We start from the raw sequence: 24832 nt of genomic DNA, 5'->3' as shown, positions 1-24832 counted from the left end.
GAACTTGCTTGCTGCCTGGTGTGATTTGAGGCACATGCCCCTTGCTTCTCAACCTCTCCCCACCCCCAACCTCTCACGCCGAATGTATCAATCAATTGATAATCTATGTTTTCTTGTTAATGCTTCAAATTCCTCAAGTGTGTCTTGGAGTTGAAGTATAATGAGCCAATCAATCAAAAGCCTAACAGACTGATTATGATACTTTCATTTTGGAAAGAGGGAAAGGAGTGAAGAAAAGACATGAAAAAGGAGCTGAGAGTGGAGAGTAGATTAAGGGAGAAGGGAGGGGAGAAAGAAGAGTACTTATTCGTTATTGACTTCAAGTATATCTAGAATGGATTCTTCTAGGTCTCCCTTGTGCAAAGACAAATATGTAGTGAGGTAACAGTTGTGGGTTTGACTTCTGTAAATATAAGCAACCCTGCCTCACAGGACTTACGCAGTTTTGTTTAAAGTCAGGAGATTTTACATGAAGTTTATTTGAGGAATTTTTACTGAGGAATTGTTGCATTTTTAAATTCTAACTTCATGACTAATAGCATTTCTTACACGGTACTCTTTAAAGTGCTGTAAGTGTATCTGGTTAAACAGAATGTTTTCCTCTATGGCTGTGCTGGGTAACAGAAGAGCTTCTCTACTACCCCAACTTTTCCTGTGGACTCTGTGATGAAGCAAAGTAAATTTGCAAAATAAAAGTGAAATAATACTGAAGAGAAATTGTAGCTAAAAATGAAATCTCTTTTCAGTCAATAGTTCCTCTGTTTAGAGGATTTCCACCCCATACACATTTAGTTTCAGCCTGAGGTGATGAGAGAAAATAACATTTGACACTGTAACAAGAAACCTGTCTGAAAGATTATTTTTATTTGAAAGGTGGAAAATTGTTAATAGGACCTGAACAATGGTGGAAAATTGGTAGGCTATGGCAGTGATAACGTTCTGGTGGCATCCTGTCCTCTGAGCAAGCCAACAGTGTAACTCAATGCTCTCCACATTTCCCTGCTTACTATATTGGAGAAAAGTAGAAGATTAGGCGTTATCCTTTAACAATGGTAGAGGAATGGTGTGGTAATAAGCAGAGAGCTAATTAGAAAAAGTGTAGGCAGTGGAATGCAGTGGGAACTTGAGGTTGAACAGTCCTGGGTTTGAATTCTGGCTTGAGTACTTTCTAATACCATGACTTTTGGCAAGTTAACGTGTCCTGATTTCCTTATCTTTAAAAGTGGAATATTAATATCAGCTTTGCAGAGTTGCTGTAAGACTTAGAAATGACATACGTAAAGGATCTCGTACTATGTATGTGCTCAGTAAATGGTAGTGATTACTGTTACCTTTCCCACACCAAGGAAAGTTTACCTAGAAAGAAATCAAAAACAAACCCATACTGTAGTGAATGGTCTGATAAAGAAACAGCGTTGCCAATGAATTTTCCTACCTGATTTCAAGTTAAACTGCCGTATTATTTTTAAAATTTCAGCTCTCACTGCTCTAGGAAGAAAATTGAGTTTTAAATCATAAGTAACCATAAAACTGATATATGGCATAGGGCAGTGTTTGAGAACACCATGGATAATCTAATGTGGAATAATTAAAAAATGGAGATACTGTGACTACATTGTATTTTCCTTCTTTTTTTGAGGTGTTATTTTTTTCTGTAGCTGTGCTCAAAGTGAAAATCTAAATGTAACTGTAGACCACATCACATAGGTTTCTTAACAAGCATCTCTTCATAAAGCAATCAGTGATCTCTGGCCAAAAATAAAATAAATTTATAAAGTTTCTCTACAGCAAATAAATACTGTGTATAAATTTAATTTGAAACAGAATAAGCTTGATCAATTTATGAGCATCAGTGTTCCATATTTATAACTATTCTCCATTACCTTGTATTAATATTATGCAAAATAAGGTTTTTTATGCAGTAAAATACGTTATTAACTTGGATGCTTAATTTATGTGATTAAAGCAATTAAAAACTTATTTATTTCATATATAAATATGATTATTAAAGATAACTCCTAAACTCATACAAAACAAATCATAGATACTTTGAAAATACTCAGGGCAGTAGAAAATGAAAGATAGAGAAAGAGTAGAATACTGGATAGTAGAGGCCTCTTCTCAAAGATTAAAATAAAATGGACAACCTATAAATTTACACAGACCTACTAGAGAATGGACTTGAGGATATGGGGAGGGGGAAGGGTAAGCTGTGACAAAGTGAGAGAGAGGCATAGACATGTATACACTACCAAATGTAAGGTAGATAGCTAGTGGGAAGCAGCCGCATAGCACAGGGAGATCAGCTCGTGATTTGTTACCACTACTGGGCATATACCCTGAGAAGGCCATAATTCAAAAAGAGCCATGTACCAAAATGTTCATTGCAGCTCTATTTACAATAGCCCGGAGATGGAAACAACCTAAGTGTCTATCATCGGATGAATGGATAAAGAAGATGTTGCACATATATACAATGGAATATTACTCAGCCATAAAAAGAAACAAAATTGAGTTATTTGTAGTGAGGTGGATGGACTTAGAGTCTGTCATACAGAGTGAAGTAAGTCAGAAAGAGAAAGACAAATACCATATGCTAACACATATATATGGAATTTAAGAAAAAAAAATGTCATGGAGAACCTAGGGGAAAGACAGGAATAATGACACAGACCTACTAGAGAATGGACTTGAGGATATGGGGAGGGGGAAGTGTAAGCTGTGACAAAGCGAGAGAGAGGCATGGACATATATACACTACCAAACGTAAGGTAGATAGCTAGTGGGAAGCAGCCGCATAGCACAGGAAGATCAGCTCGGATGCTTTGTGACTGCCTGGAGGGGTGGGATAGGGAGGGTGGGATGGAGGGAGACGCAAGAGGGAAGAGATATGGGAACATATGTATATGTATAATTGATTCACTTTGTTATAAAGCAGAAACTAACACACCATTGTAAAGCAATTATACTCCAATAAAGATGTTAAAAAAATGTAAATATGTGAGGTGTTGGATGTATTAATCCCCTCACAATGTATATGAATATCAAATCATCATGAGTACACTTTCAATATCTTACAATTGTACTTGTCACTTATTCTTCAATAAAGCTGAAAAAGAAAAGAAAAACTTAAAATAGCAAATTATTCTGGATAAAATCTGGAATATAGGAAAAATTGATAAGAGCAGATTCAAAAATCCTATTAAGGTCCAGCATTGTAGGTTTAATGTTATCTCTAGTATGTTCGGGCACGTGTTATATGTTCCTGTCACTGGATGAGATAAGAGTCGGGGAAGTTTTTATCTGATGGTTAGAATGGAATCTCCTCAAATCAGGTTAGAAGTTCTGTACATTCAGGTGTGGATACATTTGTGGATACCCAGTGCGGACCTGGACTGCCCAGTTCCTGCATCCTACCTGAGAAGAAGGATGAACTGAGTAAGTACTCTCCTAAGAACTGGGCAGGAAAGGCCTATGAGCTCCTTGCCAATTAGGAGAGTAATTACCTGGAACAGCCTGTGCTAGGTAGATTTCTAGATGAGCCACAAAATTCCTACTCCCGGTATATATGACCCACATAATTACCTTCTCTCGAGTGTGAGTAGAACATGTGAATATGACTGGATATTACTTGCTTGATTAAGAATGAGAGTAAACAAAAGGAAGCTAATACTACATGGCCCTGATGTTTCAGAGGAGGCTTTAAAAGAAGATGAAGTGTCAAAACGGTCTGGTCCTGCTGGTTTTGAAAATGTAACCTCTATGAGCTCTAGAGCTGAAAAGAAATGGAATGTGTCAACCACCATATGAGCTTGGAAAAGGAACCTGAGCCTTAGATAAGACCCAAACTCTGACCAATACCTTGATTTCAGCCTGGTGAGGCCCTGATCAGAGGACCCAGCTATTCAATGGCTAGACTCCTTCCTATTCATGGGAACTGTAAGATAACGGATTTGTATTGCTTAAACCACTAAGTTCATGGTAATTTGCTGTGCAGCAGTAGAAAACTAATACACAGTCTAGTTATGCTTTGTCAAAATAGCCAAGCTCAGTTAAAATAGAAAAATATGTAACTGAGAGAAAATGGCATGTGCAAATATGAAGAAGGAAGTGAAGACAAAAATGGAAAGCAAGTGATCAAAGTGAAGCGGCCAGAGTTGTCAGGAGGAGGACAAATTGAGAAGGAGAGTGAAAGGTAGAGGGGGAACAAAAGACCGGACAAAGGTCTGTATTTGTTCTGGTCTATTCTTATGAAGTGATGTGAATAGCTCTTGTTCTGGGATGTGGACTTTAAAATATACTTTTTTAGCCTACTAGATAGATGGATATTTCTTCTATCACTGATTTTCAGAACAATGAGTAAATTCATAGAGTGAATGAAGGACCTAAACATCCTGGGCAAGGGAAAGAGTACTGAAAGGCAGTGGATATATATGAAAAGGGAAAAAATGATGCACAAAGTGATGTGATAGATGCTACAGAAAATTTGAATAAGCTTAGAACAGGTCATCACATTTGTAGCAGGTTCTTGTAATGAAAATAATATATATGTGGATGGATTTTTAATAGTTTATTTTCTAGTAGTTTGCCTATTCCCTAGTCCTTTCATAAGTTCGAGACCCTTTTGCCATAAAACATACCTAACTGCTGTCTACTGCCTACTTATCATGACTTTGAAGCATTGTTTGCCCCAAATTTGCCATTACTGTGCTCTGATTACCCATTGTGATGTCCAGATACTTTATCTTGACCTTTTATTCACTACTAAGTGCATGCCTGTAGCCCAAAATTCTATTACCATATACTCATGGATGCTGTATTTTACCCAGCAGAGTAAAATATCCCTCAGTGACTAATTCTGGGACTGTTTCTCCAGTACCTTCCATGACTTAGAGGGTACGTATCCATTCACTTATGCTCTGATAGGAAAATTGGCCATACCTGACTAAAAAATGAGGCAGAACATTTTAATCATAGCTCTTTAGATTAATACTATTACCTACATTTGAAATATCTATTACCTACATTTACATATCTATTTACATTTGAAATATCTATTTACAAGGATCATGATCCCAACAGCTTGCTGATTTCAGAATGTAGTGAAAGTATGAACCACAGATAAAAAGCATTAGAATCATTCTTGGATAACTTGTTACAAACACAAGTTCCCAGGTCTCAACCTCATAATGTTTGATCTCTGATAAAGGAAACTGCATTTAAAACAGGATTTTTAGGTGATTCTTGTGTAAGAAAAATGTTGACAGCCACAGGATTAGGAAATGTTAGACATATAAATCATTTACATTTTGTTTTACATCACTATTGTAACAAATCGTGAAGGAATGTCAGTACTTCGTAATATATTAATTATTTTCCTCTCAATATTTTCATGTCAATTTCAAGTTCACAGTCTAAGAACATATTCTCTCAACAATATTATGTGTTGACATGAAGTAACATGATTGCTGATATCAGATTGGCTTTTATGGGATTGGTTCTTTTCTATGACCAGCGTTTAGAGATAAGCAGTGTCAAAAGATAACTATAAAGATGAGGCAATAAAGAAGGCAAGTAAATAGGATTTATAAGCATACTGAAGGCTGATTCTTCTGGTCAGCCCAGAGGCATGAGATATATGTTACACAGCTGTAGATTCAAAACAAATACCACTCACTGCTAGGACAGAGTTATTAATATATTGCTATATTAGGTTATTATCAGTTCTGGAATTGAATATACCAAACTTGCAAGTAATTGGTTTTTATTATCAACATCAGGGCTGATCAGAGTATTTTAACATTTTTTGAGATAAACATGTCTCACTGAATTTTTTTTTTTTTTTTTTTTTTTTGCGGTACGTGGGCCTCTCACTGTTGTGGCCTCTCCGGTTGCAGAGCACAGGCTCCGGACGCGCAGGCTCAGCGGCCATGGCTCACGGGCCTAGCCGCACCGCGGCATGTGGGATCTTCCCGGACCAGGGCACGAACCCGTGTCCCCTGCTTCGGCAGGCAGACTCTCAACCACTGCGTCACCAGGGAAGCCCTCTCACTGAGTTTTAATTCATTATTCAAGTCCAATAATTAAGCTATTACTTATTATAAAAATAATTAAACAATTTTAAAAACTTTTGAATTGTCTATTCTAAGATCTCCAATGGACAGCAAGTTTCACTTTTATTTGCTTAAGTTAAAACAGAAATGAGTTCGGCTAAGGCTATTTTTGCACCTCAGAAAGAATATTTCCCTAGATAGCACTACTAAACACATAGCTGAAGGTATTTGAGAATTTCAGATGGTTTGAAAGAATACCTCTCTGAAATACTGAAAATATTTGATAAATAGAAATGTGATCTGGGTGAAAATCCCCGTGATCTCTGTATGTTAGATATAATTCCTATCCATAATTGGAATTTTAAAAATATAAAAATAAGATAGTTGATGAATGGTATAAAGAAAAGTATCTTTATGTGACAATGAGACATATATTTGAGAAATATTGATCTGTTTTTGTAAACACAGCTAGTCAATTTAAATTTAAGATTACAAATTAGCATTTCATTCTAGATTAACCAAAGGTATTGTACATTAGAGAAATAACAACCTATTCCCAAAACTGAGACCATAACTTATTGTACTTAAAATATATTGCATACTGGTAAACTTAATATCTATTTGCTTAATTAACAAACATTTAATTATGCAAAGTATATTATAATTAGAAATGGAATTTATGACCCTCTTTTACCTTAGTCCACATCACAAGACTGCTATATAATTCCATAATATTGTAACTCTCTAGAAAAATTATGGAATAAAAAAAGATAAGTAATATATTATGATCAGAAAATGTTGAAAAGGGTGTTCCAGTGAGTTGGAATGACCAAACCATAATTACTCACAATTTAAATAGAAGATAAATGGACATTATGCTGATCTCATTTGTTGGTGAAAGACTTTCAGTGTTAAAATACTGAATTTCATATATATGTATACAAACACATATATATATATGCTAATTACTACACATATATATCAGCAGTTTTCCTTAAGTGATTAATTACTTATTGGTAATGAATTCTATATAACTTTTATATAAATTTAGTATTGTCATAAACAGAACATATTGGTAGCAAAATAAATAACTCTATATTTAAAATTGAAGGGATTGTCAAATGATATTGGAACGTAAAACATTAGCTTATACTATCTGTAGTGACTTTGAAGTTTGATGTGTAAATTCAATGCCTTCCCTAATTGATTTAGATCATTACTGTAAGTAGTAAATATTACATTCAAAAGAATATTCCCCATTGGGGAACAATATCAGGAAGAGTAGTAAAGAATCTGGTACAAATAATTAGATTTGTAACAGGAAGAATCAAGTGTCTTATGCACAGGAAGAATCAGATGTGACCTCAGTATTCACTAGATCTGACCCTATGAAACACATGAAGGCAAAGTGTGTGGCTGGAACTTGAAATTAGAAGCTCCCTGTTGATTGTGGAGCAGAGCAACCTGGCCAAAGAAAATGATGGTGAAGCTGAACACGAAAGTGAATTTAAAGCTGATAGTGATGATGTGGCATTCATTGTCCATGTGGTGTAGTGCATGGGTCCCCAACCCCTGGGCCAGTCCGTGGCCTGTTAGGAACTGGGCCGCACAGCAGGAGCTGAGCAGCAGGCCAGCGAGCAAAGCTTCATCTGTATTTACATCCGCACCCCATTGCTCACATTATCGCCTGAGCTCCACCACTTGTCAGATCACCAGCGGCATTAGATTCTCATAGGAGCGTGAACCCCACTGTGAACTGTGCATGCGAGGGACCTAGGTTGTGTGCTCATTATGCGAATCTAATGCCTGATGATTTGAGGTAGAGCTGAGGCGGTAATACTAGCGCTGGGGAGCGACTGCAAATACAGGTTATCATTAGCGGAGAGGTTTGACTGCACAGAGACCATAATAAATCAATTGCTTGCAGACTCATATCAAAACACCATCAGTGGGCTTCCCTGGTGGCGCAGTGGTTGCGAGTCCGCCTGCCGATGCAGGGGACGCGGGTTCGTGCCCCGGTCCGGGAGGATCCCACATGCCGCGGAGCGGCTGCGCCCGTGAGCCACGGCCGCTGAGCCTGCGCAGCCGGAGCCTGTTGCTCCGCAATGGGAGAGGCCACGACAGTGAGAGGCCCGCGTACCGCAAAAAAAAAAAAAAAAAAAAAAAAGCTATCAGTGAGTGGCAAGTGAAAACAAGCTCAGAGATCCCACTGATTCTGCATTATAGTGAGCTGTATAATTATTTCATTATATGTTACAGTATAATAATAATAGAAATAAAGTGTACAATAAGTGTAATGCACTTCAATCATCCTGAAACCATCCCCCCACCCCCCGGTCCATGGAAAAATTTTATTCCATGAAACCAGTCCCTGGTGCCAAAAAGGTTGGGGACCGCTGGTGTAGTGGACGTGGAAGATCTGAACTTGATTTCCATCTTCACCATTTATTAGCACTGTGACCCTGAACCAGTTACAACTCCTTTGCACTTTCTCATGTGTAAAATGTAACTATTAAGACTTACATCACCAGATTGTTCAGATGAGATAATGTGTACAAAAGCACTTCACAAACTATAATTTTTTGTGTCATCTTTAGATTTATATTCCTGACCCTTAAAAGGAAATTGTTTCAATTGCCCCTAAATCAAGTACCTTGCCTAAAAATTAAGGCCTCTACAACAAACTGTGGTAATTAATTCCTGCTATGAACGATAGTTTTCCAAATTTTATCAGGTTTAAATAATCTGATATTTCAAAAAGAGTTTAAAACGCTTATGTCTACGTATTATTTTGTGAAATAGACTATTTGTAAAATGTTCTAATTACAATCTGTGAAGTCAAGTTTATCATTAGTTCTTATTGCATTTGTCCAGTTCAGTACTTAGTTTCATGCTGACTGCTTTTTTTGTTAAATTTTAGTTTTTCCATTTTCCACAACAGAGTCTGTAAATCTCCCTTGTTCAAAAATTAATTGCGTGGAATCATAAAGTTCTAGCATTCTAATGTGCATGGATATTCTCATTCCATGGCTCCCTTGGGCAACATTATTGTTTTTCTGTCAGGCATTTAAAATGCATGCTTACTCATGCAGAAATTTGTTAAACGTTCATTGAAGTGGATTTTAATATATAGACTATAGCATCACTTCTTCACTTCTTTGATAAAAAAGTGTGATGAAAACAATATAACATGAAAACAATAGAATCTACCAGTGATTAGTAAAGATAAAGTAACCCACATTGCAAATGTAATTAAGTTAATGACAGAAACAAAATTATTAAGCTCTAATTTCAAATAAAGTATATAAAAAAGATAATTAGCTGTACTGATACTTTCAGATATCAAGTTTAAACTTGGAAACAAAGATAAAAATAAAATGGGAAAGTAATACAGTTTTCTTTTTTCTTTCTTTTTTCAATCAAGGCAAGCATCTACTAATTTCACCATAGGTCTGAACCATTTTTTATTTTTATAATTTAATTTTAGTCGTAGGTCTATTTTAGGTGACTTAAGGAAGGAGGAAAGATAATATGGCATAAAACAGGCAAAGTAATGTTAGTTTTTAATTGCTCTCTTGTTCTTCTGTCTTTAATGTTCTAGATTACCTCATTTGCTTCTCGTTCAACATTTTTTCCAATGTGTAACTCAAGCAAGATATAAGTTAAATGTTCATATAATCAATTATATCCCATCAAATTGGGTATGATCTATGAAATCTTCAGAAATATTTGACAAAAGCAAAATGTTATTGCCACAATTTTTTTTCAGTTTTATTGAGATATAATTGACATATATATTGTATAAGTTTAAGGTATACAGCATAATGACTTGACATACATAGATTATGAAATGATTACCACAAGTTTAGTTAGAATCCATTACCTTATACAGGTACAAAAAATAATTTTTCCTTGTGATGAGAACTTTTAGGATTTACTCTCTTAGCAACTTTAAAATATACTCTACAGCTGTGTTAATTATATTTATCATGTTGTACATTGCATCTCCAGCACTTATTTATATTATAACTGGAAGTTTGTATATTTGATCACCTTCATCTAATTCTCCCATCCCACACCTTCCAACTCTGGTAACCATAAATTTGACCTATTTTTTCTATGAGTAAATTGTCTTTATTTGCAAATGACATGATTTTATAGAGAAAATCCTAAAGACTCCACCAAAAAAACTGTTAGATCTATTCAATGAATTCAGTAAAGTTGTAGGATACAAAATCAACATACAAAAATCAGTAGTGTTTCTATATACTAACAACAAGTTATCTGAAAAACAATAAGGAAAATTATCTCATTTACAATAGCATCGAAACAATAAAATATGTAAGAATAAATTTAACCAAGGAGGCGAAAGTTCTCTACATTGAAAACTATATGAACATTAATTAAATAAATTGAAGAAGACACAAATAAATGGAAAGATATCCTGTGTTCATGGATTGAAAGAATTAATATTGTTAGAATGTCCATATTACCCAAAGCCATCTATAGATTCAATGAAATTCCAATCAAGATTCCCACAGTATTTTTTACAAAAGTAGAAAAAACAATCCTAAAATTTGTGTGGAACCACAAAAGACCCCGAGTAGCCAAAGCAATCATGAGAAAGAAGAACAAAGCTGGAGACATCACACTTTCTGATTGAAGACTATATTAGAAAGCTGTAATAATCAAAACAGTATGGTACTAGCCATAAAAACAGGTCTATAGACCAATAAAACAAAATTGAGAGCCTCGATTGTTAACTAATATTTGACAAGGGAACAAAGAATACTCAGTTGGAGAAAAGACAGTCTCTTCAATAAGTGGTGCTAAGAAAATCAGATATTCACATGTAAGAGAATGAAACTAGAACCCTAGCTTATACCACTCACAAAAATTAGCCACAAATTTAATAATAATAGTAGTAATAATAATGATAATAATAATAGCAGCTAACATTTATTTTGTGTCAGGCACAGTGTAATATTTTCCTTACACTGATTAATTTCATGAATTCATTCCATTTATTCATTCCGTTCTCAAAACTATGAGGTTGCTATTACTATTTTCTCTATTTACAGAAGATAAAAATTTGATGCTTAGGGACGTTTACTAACTTATACAAGGTATTATACAAGGTAATATGGCTAGAATAAGTGCTGTAGATGGGATTTAAAATTCAGCTCTTTTTAATTACAGGACTAAAGCACTTTAACTAGCAAACTATAGTATATTATTAAATGGGATAGGACACAGTCTTGTTTATATCATATATCATAACTTTCTCTCAAGGATAGTGAAATAATTGACTGGCTAATGCCTAAGAAGTGCATGAAGTTAAGTAGGTATGTATGAAGTATAAATAACTATTAGAAAGTTCTTCAGGGTAAATGTATTCAAATTACACATGCTCTGAAATCATGTATACCATCCAGTCACCACTACACTTCTGCTATTTTAAAAGAGTTCATGTTGCTACCCAGATGAGAACCGCCTCCTCATTTTTATTGACAGTAGTAAAAGAGTTGACACTAGTTCAAAGTTACACTTCCACTGAGGTCAATGGAGACTAAGGGTAAATTTTTGATTACTAAGTACTATTATACTGGTCTGAAGATTAGGAAGCTACTGCTTCCAAAATTCAATAATTGAGTTAAACATAAGAGATATTTCTATCTTTCATGGGGGCTAATTTGCAAATACTATGTGAAAAATTCTGATATAACGATATAATAAATTGTGGTTCAGAACACTTATATAGCAAAATATTAATTATGAATCTATAATAAAACACCACATAACAAGATATGTATGCATGTGTATTTGTGTTGAGTAAGCATTCCTGCAAAAATCTGAATAAGTATAATATTGGGGGCTATTAATGCATACATTTCATGGGGGTAGTTGGCAGTTCCAGGGAAAATATGTCACTTTCCTCCGACAGGAAAGAGGAGGCTGCTGAATTATGGTTCTAGGAATTAAGGGATATTTGTTGGCAACAGTTATTCAATCCATTATGATTTTAAAATTAGTAATTCCTCTCCCTATTTCCAAAACGAGTTTTTTGTTTCTTTGTTATCAAAAAAAAATTGGAAGAATATTTACACAAACTGCAATCAGCTGAGTTTACATCCTTAGCATGTATGGAAATCTAGCATATTATAATTCTAAAATTCATCCATTGGAATTTTAATTTGCAATATAATGTCTGTTTCCCTATGAATTATGACCAGGAAATCAGCTCAGATTCTATATTCAGCTGATGTTTTGGCTGATTTCCTGTTTTGTTTTTCTTTTTCTGAATTTTTTTCAGTTGATCTTTCCTAAGAATTCTTTCTAAAACTGGTGTAACTAGGGATCCATAAGTGGGACAGCTGAACAGAGGAGAGATGGCGGGTGTTGTTTAGTGATGTTTGCCCCAGATGAAATAATTACAGTTCACAGCTCTGCTTTTTAATGCTAAAGAAAAGAAACTGAGAATTAGTCAGCTGTGCTGTCTTAATTACACAAAAGCATTTGAAATGAACAAGGACTTAGCATGTTGGTCAGCTTTCTAGAAGAACTAAAATGACTGTTTCTCAAAATTTATTATACATCAGAATTATATGGGATACTTGTTGAAAATGAAAATTCCTGTGCCCAGAGCAAAAGTTTCTGATGGAAGAGATGTGGGGTAGGGTCCAGAAGGATGCCTTCCAAATAGGTGATGCTGATGCAGCTGGTCCCCAGACCTCACGTTGCCCTGGACAGACCTTCCTGTATCCTGGGCCTCCCAGGGAATGTGGACTGCTCCTTGGTATTTTCTACCCCAGGGCCTGTGAGGTTTCCAGCAAAAGAGCCCAGGGAATTGCACCCCCATGCTCCCCGAATGAAAGGGGAAGGAGAGTGACAGGGAGAGTGTCAGTTGTTTCTGTCAGAGTGGGACAGCCCAAGGAGCTTGGGCAAGGTGTTGTGGTGCTGAAGATAGGATAGGGTTTTCACAGGCAAAGATAGAGTGGAAGGACCTTCTAGGATGAAGCAACAGTTTGAACAAAGACACAGTGCAGATGTTCACAGTATAGGATTTGGAGTCAGGCCCACTTAGGTTCACACCCCAGCTCTGCCATTTCATAATAGCTGTATCCATGGCCCCGACTGTTTTCCATATCTCTGCTGACCTCCTGTTTTCAAATCTTAGATCATTATGCTTATATTACCCTAAGATACAACATTCTCATAACTGCACATGCTCAATTAAAATTTTATCTATCTTCCCTCAAAGAACTTTACCACTATTTCCTTCTCTGTTATTGTACATGTTTTTGCCTAGAAGGCTAGCCATTTTATTGCACTTTTATCCGAAGATTTTCTTGTGAAATTGTCACCAATCTCCTCTTCAAGCATAGATGCTTTGTGGTTGATTACTTAGTTATTTGTGGCATTTTCAGCTCAGGTTTCCAAATTTAAGTACAAATCTAAGTGTAAATCTTAGATGCTTCCCATCGCTTTTCCTGGATGACCTATCCTGGTTCCCCCCAAACTCTCCTGTATCACAGTTCTAATGTCTCTGTCATCCTGTGCCATAATTTTAGGGAAGATCACAGCTGTTGAAAGCAAATAGATTAAGGGATAGCTCTATAGAACAGACTACATGTGAGCTGAGCCTTAAGAGATGGGCAGAATTTCTGCAGAGACAGAGGGCATTCTAGAAGAGACAATAATATGAACAAAGGCAGAATCTTCAGTGATTCTGATTCAGTAGGTCTGAGGTAGAACCTAGATTCCTTGGAAATCTGTATTTTTTAATGATTGCTCCAGATGATTCTAATGTGGATGGTTTAAAGACAATACTTTGGGCAATAGTACTTGGATTCATTGACACTGTAGCAAAATTTAAAGACAAGGTTCTGCTCTCCAGATTCATGTACACGTGTTATAATACACATAACTACTGGCTTAGTTGTGATGCGTGACTCTTTCCATATGATGGAAGAGGGTGTGGGAAGGGGGTTGGGGGCAATCACAGAACCCTCTACAATATTTACAAAATAGAAAGGTGTAAATATATAGCATTTAATCCAAAGAGAACTCAAAAGGGACGGTCCATGGCTGGAGTTTCAAAGATAATTCTTCTGCCAGTTTAATACAGATGACAGACATATTGCAAAAATAAATGAAAGAGAAAATAAAACAAAATGCCTCTGACTCAAGAGAGCCTTGGCTTATACAGTACAGAAGAAAGAGATCTTAGTATTTCTCAGCAGTTCTTGAATTAAATAAATATGTGCCTTTTACCCTGGAAAATCAGGCTCAGAAAACACTTTCCTGTAGTTTTAAATCCAATTAGGATAGAAGGCTTTAGGAGGTATAAAGTGAATATGAAAAAGAGAAGCAGAATTCATAGATCTGGTTATTGTCCAGTTTTTAGAGAGAAACAAGATGAAATGCATGCACTAGCAGAGAGGCAGGCCTGGCCTTGGGCTTTGAAAAACAACGGCTAAGATGAAAGTTGCTGCAGAGTACAAGTGGTATGAATTGATGTCAAGATGACTTATCTCCGTCTCTTCTGGTTCATCATGGAGCTTCCTGGGTGATATCCTGTATAAATCAGAAAGGGTAGAGTAAAACAGACACAGAATTGCATACCTAAAAATATCACACAAAGGCAGCCTTATTACTGCACAATCAACACACATTTTCCTCTCCAAAGATAGTTTGTACTTGTTTTCTATTTGGTTTGCACTTGTTGGCATACTGCTATGTTATTTTCTTCAATTTTTTCTCTTGGACTGCATCTTTCCTCAGCTGGACTGTAAACTTCTCAAGCCCAAGGGTCATGCCTGTGATTTCTTTGGTAGTCCCTCAGATATTCAACACAGCATTCTGTGCACACACTGGGAGCTCAAGATGTGCTTCAAGTCTTTCTCAATACAATAGTGAAAGGCAGCTGTAAACTCTTCTGTGTTTTGTTCAGCTACCAAAATGTGGGGCCTAAGGCTAAATGGCATGTTTTGTATTAATAAAGTTGTAGCCTTGTCAGCAAGTACATCAAATGAAAACTGCCTCTCCCCATAACAGGATGGTCAGGCAGATTAATTTATGTTTTCCAATTGGCTCCTGACAGTAACTGAAGTATTGTAATTTCTGTCTGTACTAATGTTACTGAATTTATGGGGGCTTTTCACCTTACTATGTTGGTTCATAAAGCTACCTCATCTTAAGAAAATGATTCCTCAGACAAAATGACAGAAAGTTATTTAGGGACTCTCTGATAACCACTTCATCCAAAAAGGGGCTCAGTTTTTTCAGAGCTGAAGGACAGATCCAGAAGTGTGTGCAGGTCTTGTGTAAAATACCCTGATTATCTAAGTTCAGAAGATTTCCATCATAGATTCTGATTGCATATAATCACTGTTGTTCCATATAGCATATGAGTTTGAAAATTTGATGAGACAGATGTATTAAAAGAAAAAACTTTCCTTAAAAGAGGAAAGTTTTTGCATTGATAATACTGTACAAATAAAGGTGCATTGAAAGACTCTTTGAAAGGGGTAATAAGAAAGCCTGTTATCTAAAATCCTAAATATAATTCCCTTCCAGAGGTTTTAATTAAATATATTTTTTAAAGACAAATATACACAAACTCAAACTTTGGTAGTAAGAGTAAGAAATAAGACCTAACAAGTGTGCTAACCTGGGTCTGTATGAGTAAAAATTGTTTTGGTGGAATTCTGATCCTGGAAATGTTGCTAAGATAATTGAAATACAGTATTATATAGAGAAATACATAATATCCTTGTGCAGAGAAAGCTTTCCAAGACCCCCTCATCAGTACCAACTGAACTCAGAGTTGGTTAATCCGATGTAGGAATGAATTAGGATCCAGTCACTGTCTTGTCTCTTTATGTCAAATGACAAATCAGGGGAAATGCAACAAAGGATGAATGTACAACTTTAACATCTTAAGCATCGAATTGATTCTTTTTACAGGTCAAAGTAAATTGCAAATCTATGAGCAATCTCTAGGACTACTGAACCCTCACTATCTAATCCTGAGCCTGAAGGTACACATAAAATGGGTTGACATCCTGTTCTCCACGTAATGAGCCTACTTATCAAGAACTTCCCAATGTATTCTCTGGTTTTCTTCATACGTACAAGTCAACATAGGCCATAGGTGAGGAAATACAGTCACTGTACCTATGTTATAAATGTCTTATACTTTCTCATATGGGAATTTTTCTCTAAATATGACAATAAAAATAGCAATAACCACACAGCAGCAGAAACAACATGACAACAGTAATGGCTAATATTTGTCAAGCATTTACTGTGTATTCAAGTTATTATGCCAAGCAATTGGTATGCCTAAATTTAATAATTTCATGTAATACTCTCAAATGCTATTTTGTATCCTATTATTATCACATACCTTTAAAAGCCCCATAGTACATTGTTATTATTATCTCAAAAGTACAGAGGGGAAAGTTCCTAGGCCTAAAACAATCAGCCATTAATGACAGTGCCAGAATATAAGATTGGGCCAGTTCAAACAGGCATTGGCTCAGTGGGCCATGAAGCACCTTACTATTCTGAATTTTGTTGAGTGGAGGAGTATTTGGTAACTCCACTCAGTGACTTGGCATCATGGATATTACCCCAACTACCTTTATGGTGATTGTCCCTTTACCAGTTATGGATATATAGATTGGTGTATTATGTCTCAAATTTATTAAAAATCTCTACAGCATATTTACTATTATTATATCATTATCCTGTACATGGTTGAATTTCACAAAGTGTTCATAAGTTTCCTTTCTGCAAAGAATTTGAAGAAATGAGCAGTCAAGAATAAAGCTCTGCTAATTAGCTCAGGGCCTGTCTGTCTGATGGAGACCATCAACAAGGAAAATGAGAAGCAGTCGATGAAAGGACTTCTGTCTCAACAAGACACAGAAAGGAAATGGCAAGATTTTAACAAACTCAACCTAACAACCAACACTCAAAAACGTCTCTGCATTTCAATGAAATGTGGATTTAGAATACTCTAAATCAGGAATGTTAACAGGACCATTAACTACAAGTCTCTCTCTCTCTCTGCATATATTATATACATATATATATATTTATAAAGATATATATACCTATATATTTACATTTAAACTAACTACTTTGACCAAAGGAAAGAGACAGTTTGAAAGATTCAGTTAGCAAAGAGCCATGGAAAACGAACACAAACTCCTCTTGCTCTAATTCAGTGCTGTTAGAAAGCAACGCATAAAGATAGAACTCCATTTGACAGCACAATAGATCATAGAACATCAGGCAAACATGAGCCTACACTTATGTGATGGTAATTCAATGTTAATAACTTTACATTTATATTTACACCAATTTCTTTATAGTTTAAAAATATGCTCAAGAAAAGTGCAGCAAAAATCCAGTACCCCAAGATAGGGGAAAAATTAAACCCCACTATTTTAAAACAAATATAAAACATAAGTTCTAAGACTGAAAAAATGGGAAACAAGATTCTAGACAAAAAAATAAAATGAATGAATAAGTTATACAAGAAAACAAAGCTGAATGAATTATTTTGGTAATGTTGAATGTTTTTGAGATTTTTCAGTAATATTTTGGTAAATATAAATGTATGGCACAAGACTGTATTGAATCCATCTTATTCTAGAAATAACAAATAAACAGAGGGTAAAAATGATGTTTAACCGAAGGAACCAAGGAATGCTTTTTCCAGTTCTGAGGAATACTCTGCTTCACTAAACTTAAAATCATGAATGAATTAGGAGCTACGTTCAATGAAAAATGATGCAAGCACATTCCAAGGATCATCTCTTAGAAGAGTACCAGAGGTATGATACATGTACTTCAAAGGTTGGTTATTTAATACAATATTGTAAATCTATACGTCAATAAAAATTTTTGAAAGCCTAGTTGTTTTTATTCATATATAACATTGCATCTTGATTTAGGTAATAAATGGTAAAGAGTAAGGGAAACTACAGGCTCTTCAATACAGAGGCAAAAGCTTATATTGCATGGATTAGTTTGCTATTCCTTTATTCATCCGTGTTCACAATTAACTTTTCCTTTTCATCCCTTTCTAAACTTCCACGAACCTTATAAACCTCCACTCAATACTTTAGCTGTCAAGACTGCTGCCAAATTGTGGTGATTTCATTGATTTTTGCTCACAATTCATTTATTCAACAAATACTTATTTAGCAAAATCCATGGGCAAAATATCATGTTAAGTACTGGAGATTTAATAATGAGCAAAGCTAGGCAACATTCTTTACTCACATAGAGCTGACCCTCTACTTGGCAATAAAGGTATTAATTAAAAAGTACATGATGAGATACATATTATAAAATGTAGGCTTTCGTAAACATTCCTTCTCCAGATACAGGTAAAGATTTAAAAAAGCATCAAATGTATTGTGAGTAGAGTATCAAGAAAAAAGCAATCAGAATAGAATAAGAACCACACTCCCCATGCTCATAGGAATTGTATACCACTCCAGTAAATTATATGTTGGTGGCACACTGACCGTGCAGAGCTGCACGTACTGTGGGGAAGAAAGATCAAGAGACCAAGAGGTTTAAGTAGAGTAGCATGATTATAAAGAAAATTCTGTTGGTTTAGAAAACCAAGATCATCCTAGGAATGTATAGGTACCAAAGATTATGGAAAGATAATAGAGCTTAATTAGAGTTGTTATGGACAGAATATATGGAATCATCTCTTCCCCTAAATTTTGGGAGGAATAAAGATTAAAACTCTTTACTGGATAGTATTTATATTAATCACCACTGGTCCATAAACTCAGGTTCTGAAATATACTGTAGAGTAAAATTGCAACGTACTGTGAAAGTGTACAACAAGGGGAACAAAACTAATCTGAGAGTCCAGAGAAGGCTTCCCTGAAGAAGGAATTTTAAACTGAAATATGAAGGTTGACTAGAAACCACAGAAGTGAATGTTAGAATCTGTGAATGGGTGGGTTCTAAGAAGAAATGATGGCATGCATAAGGCCTGGTCTTGAGATAGATCATGGCATATGATCAAAGATTCAAAAATATAGCAGTATGCTTGAGACAAAGACATGTCATGTAGTATCTCCTGGGTCCTATTAAAAACTAAGGTTGTTATGCTAAGATCAATTGCAAACTACAATCTATTCAAGAATAATAAGTAGACACTTGAAATAATTTGAATATGTCTGCAGAATAGGTCAGCTTCCAAGTACTTATAAAAACTGTTGTGTTGACAGAATTCTAGTGGTCCATGGAATTTGCCATGGACTTTTTGCCTTTATCATCATATACCTATCACTATGCAAGGCAATAGAATGATGTGTGTCAAACAAAGAGAATAATTACCTACCTTTATTTATCCTGCATCTTGCAACTTTTTAATCCATAGTCAGTTCTTCACATATCAGCTATTAATATTCCACATCACATGGACATCTATACTCTACCAAATGTCAAATAGATAGCTAGTGTGAAGCAGCCGCATCACCCAGGGAGATCAGCTCTGTGCTTTGTGACCACCTAGAGGGGTGGGATAGGGAGGTGGGAGGGAGATGCAAGAGGGAGGGGATATGGGGATATATGTGTACGTATAGCTGATTCACTTTGTTATAAAGCAGAAACTAACACAGCATTGTAAAGCAATTATACTCCAATAAAGATTTTTAAAAAATGTTTTATAACAGAAGAGATTTAAAGATAATGTATCATATTTTCCTATAAAAATACTTAATAGATAAAACAGATATGTTTGTATCTTGTCTTATTTTGAAAATATATATGATTTAAAAAGTTAAAAAATAAACAAAATAAAATGCTAGACAACAGTTGTTTGAAAAATGGTAGGAGATGTTTGACTCAAGGTATTCTAAGTTTTTTGTGGGAAAGAGGATATAGATACTGATTAATTATAGTATTTTTAGGTAAAGCAACCATGTTAGACTATAAGGGAAACCACTAAAATAATAGAAATATAAATTCCAAACAAGTAGAGGAAAGGAAAAATATATGAAACATATAAAAACTTGATCAATTCAGATGGCCAGGAATATAGTAGAAATGAGTCCAATTATGTAATAATCACAACAAATAAAATTATTAAATAATCTGGTAAAAGACTGGTAGAAATACAATCTAGATATGTTAATGAAGGTAGACTGCCAAAATATGTAAAAATTATACCGTGATAGTACTAATAGTATTAACCAGTAGCAGACCAATGCATAGGATGGAATACTATAGAGTTCATAAAATAAATCAACTATCTCTCTATCATCTACGTATGTATGTATCTATGTATCCATCTTAACCTCTTTAGATAGCAAGAATATGATGATTCTTAAAAATACAGAATTATGTTGCAATATTATATGATTTATGTAAGCTTAAAACTTCAAAGCATCTTGTACTATTTAGGAAAATGCATATACATATGTGGTAATTTATAAAAACAGATTGAGCAAGATTACAATGGGAACATCAACTGTGACGATAATGTTTTATATCTTCTTAAAATATATCAAAAGAAAACACAGCAAATGAGGATGATATTATCATATCAATATTTATTTAGTATGTAGTATTACTCAGGTACTTTATAAGTATTAAGTTATTTGATTTTGCCCTTTGAGGTTGATATTTTAAATTCTGTGTATTGGATACTTGGGTATTTGTTATATTACACTCCATAATTTTTAGGTTTTAAATATTTAATAATGATAAAAATAATAAAATGTTCAGGGTGGTTAGGAGGTCACTGGTAATTTTTGAGACTAATTTCAATGAACAGAAATGAAGCCAAAGAAAATTATGGTAAATTATAACAAGAGATTTATCTCACTTAAAAAGTTCTATGGTGCATTCCCCCCTCCACACACACACGCAATATAGATTTATAAGTAAAGAGCACACTTTCTAAGCATAAAGGGTGTGTTTATTTTATATTCCCATGACACTCAGTAATGGGCTCTAAGTCAAACTGGTCTCAATAGATGTGACTAAAGACAAAGAAGAGGCAGAAGTATTTTAAGCTCTAAGCATGAAAATAGTGGCTATTTTTAGAAATTTGCTCTTTGAAAAGTCAACTCATATAATTTTTTTCTCATTTTAACATATGATGTAATAATCCAGTGCATGCTTTCTTCCATTGCTGAAGACAATTCTACAGAGTCACTTGCAGTAAAATGTTAGCTTTAAGATATTTCGCAAGAAGCAGTATGATACTAATATTTATGCTTGATATAAATACGGTGATCATGCATATGCATTTATGCTATGACTGGATGGTTTGGGGGTCCCGTGTGCTAGAGATACAACTACAGTGTAACAGGATAAAAATTGTTCTCAAAACATTTTTATTAAACACTTACTTTATACAAGGCACCTTACCATGTGCATATTAATATGTACTTTACCAAATTGAGCTCATCAGTTAGAATCTGGCCTGAACATTTTGAAATACTTTGCCTTGGCAAGTTCGGCATATTGGTATTCCTACTAATTCTGCATCGCAAATTGCATTTTTGAAAGGCTCAGTCAATAACCCTTACAACATTGGGAAGCAATGGAAAGAATACAGACAGCAACAGACCAGATTCTTCTGCATACTGTAATCTTGAGTAAGTTATTTCTCCTCTCTAAGTCTCTGGTTTCTTGTCTGAAAACTGAGGGCATTAAACTATAGATCACCCAGAAGATTTTGTCTCTGAATCACTCTAGGACAATAATTTTTAAAAGTCTGAATCTGCATATTAAAATCTAATCTCATTATTGAAAACTCAACAAAATTTTATTTTTAAAAGTGTTAAAGATTACATAAAAATAAGAGAGAACCAGTGTTCTTTAAGAAGTAACAGTAGAAAAGTTAGGCTCTTGGGACTCTTAATTTGGAAAACTTGCATTTCATATAACCCTAATAAAATGTTTTTGAATACTACTGTGATAAATTTCAGATTCTGGATAACATGAGGGGATGCTGGAGATTTGTGTTGTGTATGTAGAATCTACTGGGCTGAATAAACAATTTGATTAATAATGAATATGTAATAGCAGCACCTGCACCATTTCAAGCATCAATCAATGGCTTGATTAATGACTTTTAGAGGGATAAGAAGCAAAGTTTATTTTAAAAAGAATTCTAAGAAAGACGCCTGAAGGTGGCATAGTGATTGCACTCAAGAATCTTATGTTTTTGCCCTAATAGTGTGCGTACACGATCTAGTAATCCAAATATATTGACAGTTATTTAGAAAATATGAGCATATCTCTTTTTCCTTCTTAGAGATTTATTCTGCTGTGGAGTTTCCCTTCGGCTTTCTGTAGAAGTAATAATCGCCTTTCATGTGTGGGTACTTTAAAGATAACAAATAAAATAGTTAATTTTATTTATATGACCACTAGAAAAAGTAGGCACACATTTCCTTATTTCACAGATGTAGGAATAAAAGCTTGGAGAGCTTAAGCGCTCTGGTAAACAGCAGAGCCAGGCTAAGAACCTAGGTCAGCCTGCCCCTACAACCATGCATTAAATTGCTTCCTATGGGGCTGTCGTACCAGAAGCTCTTTTAATGAAAGTGTTCTACACACATCAACAGACACTTAAGAACAATGGCGACATCTATCCTTTATTAGATGACACTAATTCTGCACTCCTTTTGGAGGAGGAATGGGTGTTTTATTCGGCTCTTTCTTCTATCTTTTCTCTGGCTCGGTCTGCCCTCAGAAAATGTGCATTCCTGTTCTCTCCAGGTCTTATGATAAACTAGAGAGAATGGCTCTATCTCTGAAGTGAATGGATGGCAGTTACTCAAAGCTGTCTGTGATTGGGTGGGCAAGTATCAATGACCTAGGGGAATGCTAGCAAGCAGTTATAAGTGTAAGTCATATTCTCTAATTTAGCTTTTAAATGGCAAAAATACTGACATCTTGATCTTGATTTTTCTCACTCCTGAATGTATCTCTTAATTGATTCCAAGTGCTAGAGAAGAAGAATGGAGTGCTTTTGTTGGGCCCACTAAAATACTAACACTGACCTTAATTTAATGATTAATTTTGCTGACTATCTCTGTTGTGAAGATAATATTGGACACTTGGAAAACAGATAAGACATGTTCTTATAGTCTGTGAGTAAGAAATATACTCAATTTTAGTATCAATTATCTCTGATCCAAATAACTGAATTCCTCTGCCTGTTTACTGTTTCTTACAACCCCACAGAAAGTGCTCAAAAGCTCCAAGGAATTTTTTTTTTCAAATATAAGGCTTGCAGATTGCTTGTGGCAGGACTTGACTACAGACCAAAATTTTGACAGATTAACTGGAATCTACACAACAGGTCAAGACAGATCTAGCAGCAGAAAATGAAAGGAATCCCAGAATTATGGGCAATTACCATCAGGGAGGGAGGGCCAACAGGAGACCTCAACAAGATGTGGGTAATACCTGAAATAAGAACACTATGTAAAGATAATTTAATAAATAACCATGAATGCAGGCAGGCAGTCCAGTAGTGGAACTCAGGATGGACTTCGATTAGTTGAGATCCAGCCTGGGTACCGAAGTAGGATTTCAGCCTTTAGAATGATAAAGTAGAGTAAGGTACACCCTGGTCTAGACTCTTAGTTAGGGACTCAGCATAAAATAAAGGACAAAGATCCAATTTATAGAAGGCAGAGTGTTGGTTGAAAGGAAAGGAGGAAAAGGTCAGTAATAGGCCTAGGTTATAAGGCTGCAGTGGCAAGTCTGATTGGTTTCTTGGTCACCAAGCTATGCATTAAATGATGACTTACTTGCTCATAGAATCTAATTCAGGGCTGAGCCTGGAAATCAGAGTTATATTGTCCTAGCTTTAAGGACTAGGGCAAGGAGCCAGTAAAATTATTACCACAATGTCCAGGGCAATGCCATGATTCCAGTGGGTGTTGGTGAACATTGGTGAAGAGATAGTCATGATATGGAGGGGAAAAACAAGCCTGGATTAGCAGACAGGAAATCTGAATTCTAAATCTGGCTCTTCCAATAACTAGTTGGGAAATCTTGGACAAGTCACTTTTCCTCCTTTGGATTTATTTTTCACACATATATAGTGAAGGTTTGGGGCCATATAGATCTCTCTTCATTCTTACCATTTTAACCTTCTGTGATAATATGGCAAATGACTTGTATCTACTCCATGTTTCTCTATTCAGGACAGATATTCTGAGATGCAGGCCTGACTCTACATGAGAACATACCATGCTTATATAACTAAACCAACATCTGGATTTGTATTTTTATTCAGTTGACCACACCCTACAGATACCATTAAAAAATAACATTCTTGTTTTCACTTCTTTGTCCCTCCCCTTTTTTGCCAAGATTAAAATTATACCACTGAATACCCACAGGGCAATATAGAATGAGTTTTTGTTCGTTTGTTTATTTTCCAACTGAAATAAGCATTTCATATTTCTTGGAAAACAGTGATAATTCTTGGCATAGATCATCTGCATTTACATTATTAGTAGGTAAATGTTAAGCCGTATTTATTGATATGCTTCCCTGACTAATGAATATTTTATTTTCCCTCTGAATTTCATCCAAACTATTATGGTTTTATCTCTTATTGGGTCTGCAAAACTTGATTTACAAATACTTAAAAGATGAAATATGTTCAGTGTTTTTGTCTTCCAGGTGCAGGAAGGAAAGGTAATGGATCCACTCTGTTTGTTCATTTGCTTTCTCTTTAATGTTATATTTTAGTTAGTTTG

The sequence above is a fragment of the Tursiops truncatus genome, chromosome X, assembly GCF_011762595.2.
Source record: "Tursiops truncatus isolate mTurTru1 chromosome X, mTurTru1.mat.Y, whole genome shotgun sequence".
NCBI classification, from domain to species: domain Eukaryota; kingdom Metazoa; phylum Chordata; class Mammalia; order Artiodactyla; family Delphinidae; genus Tursiops; species Tursiops truncatus.
Note: the sequence above shows the minus strand (reverse complement) of the source record.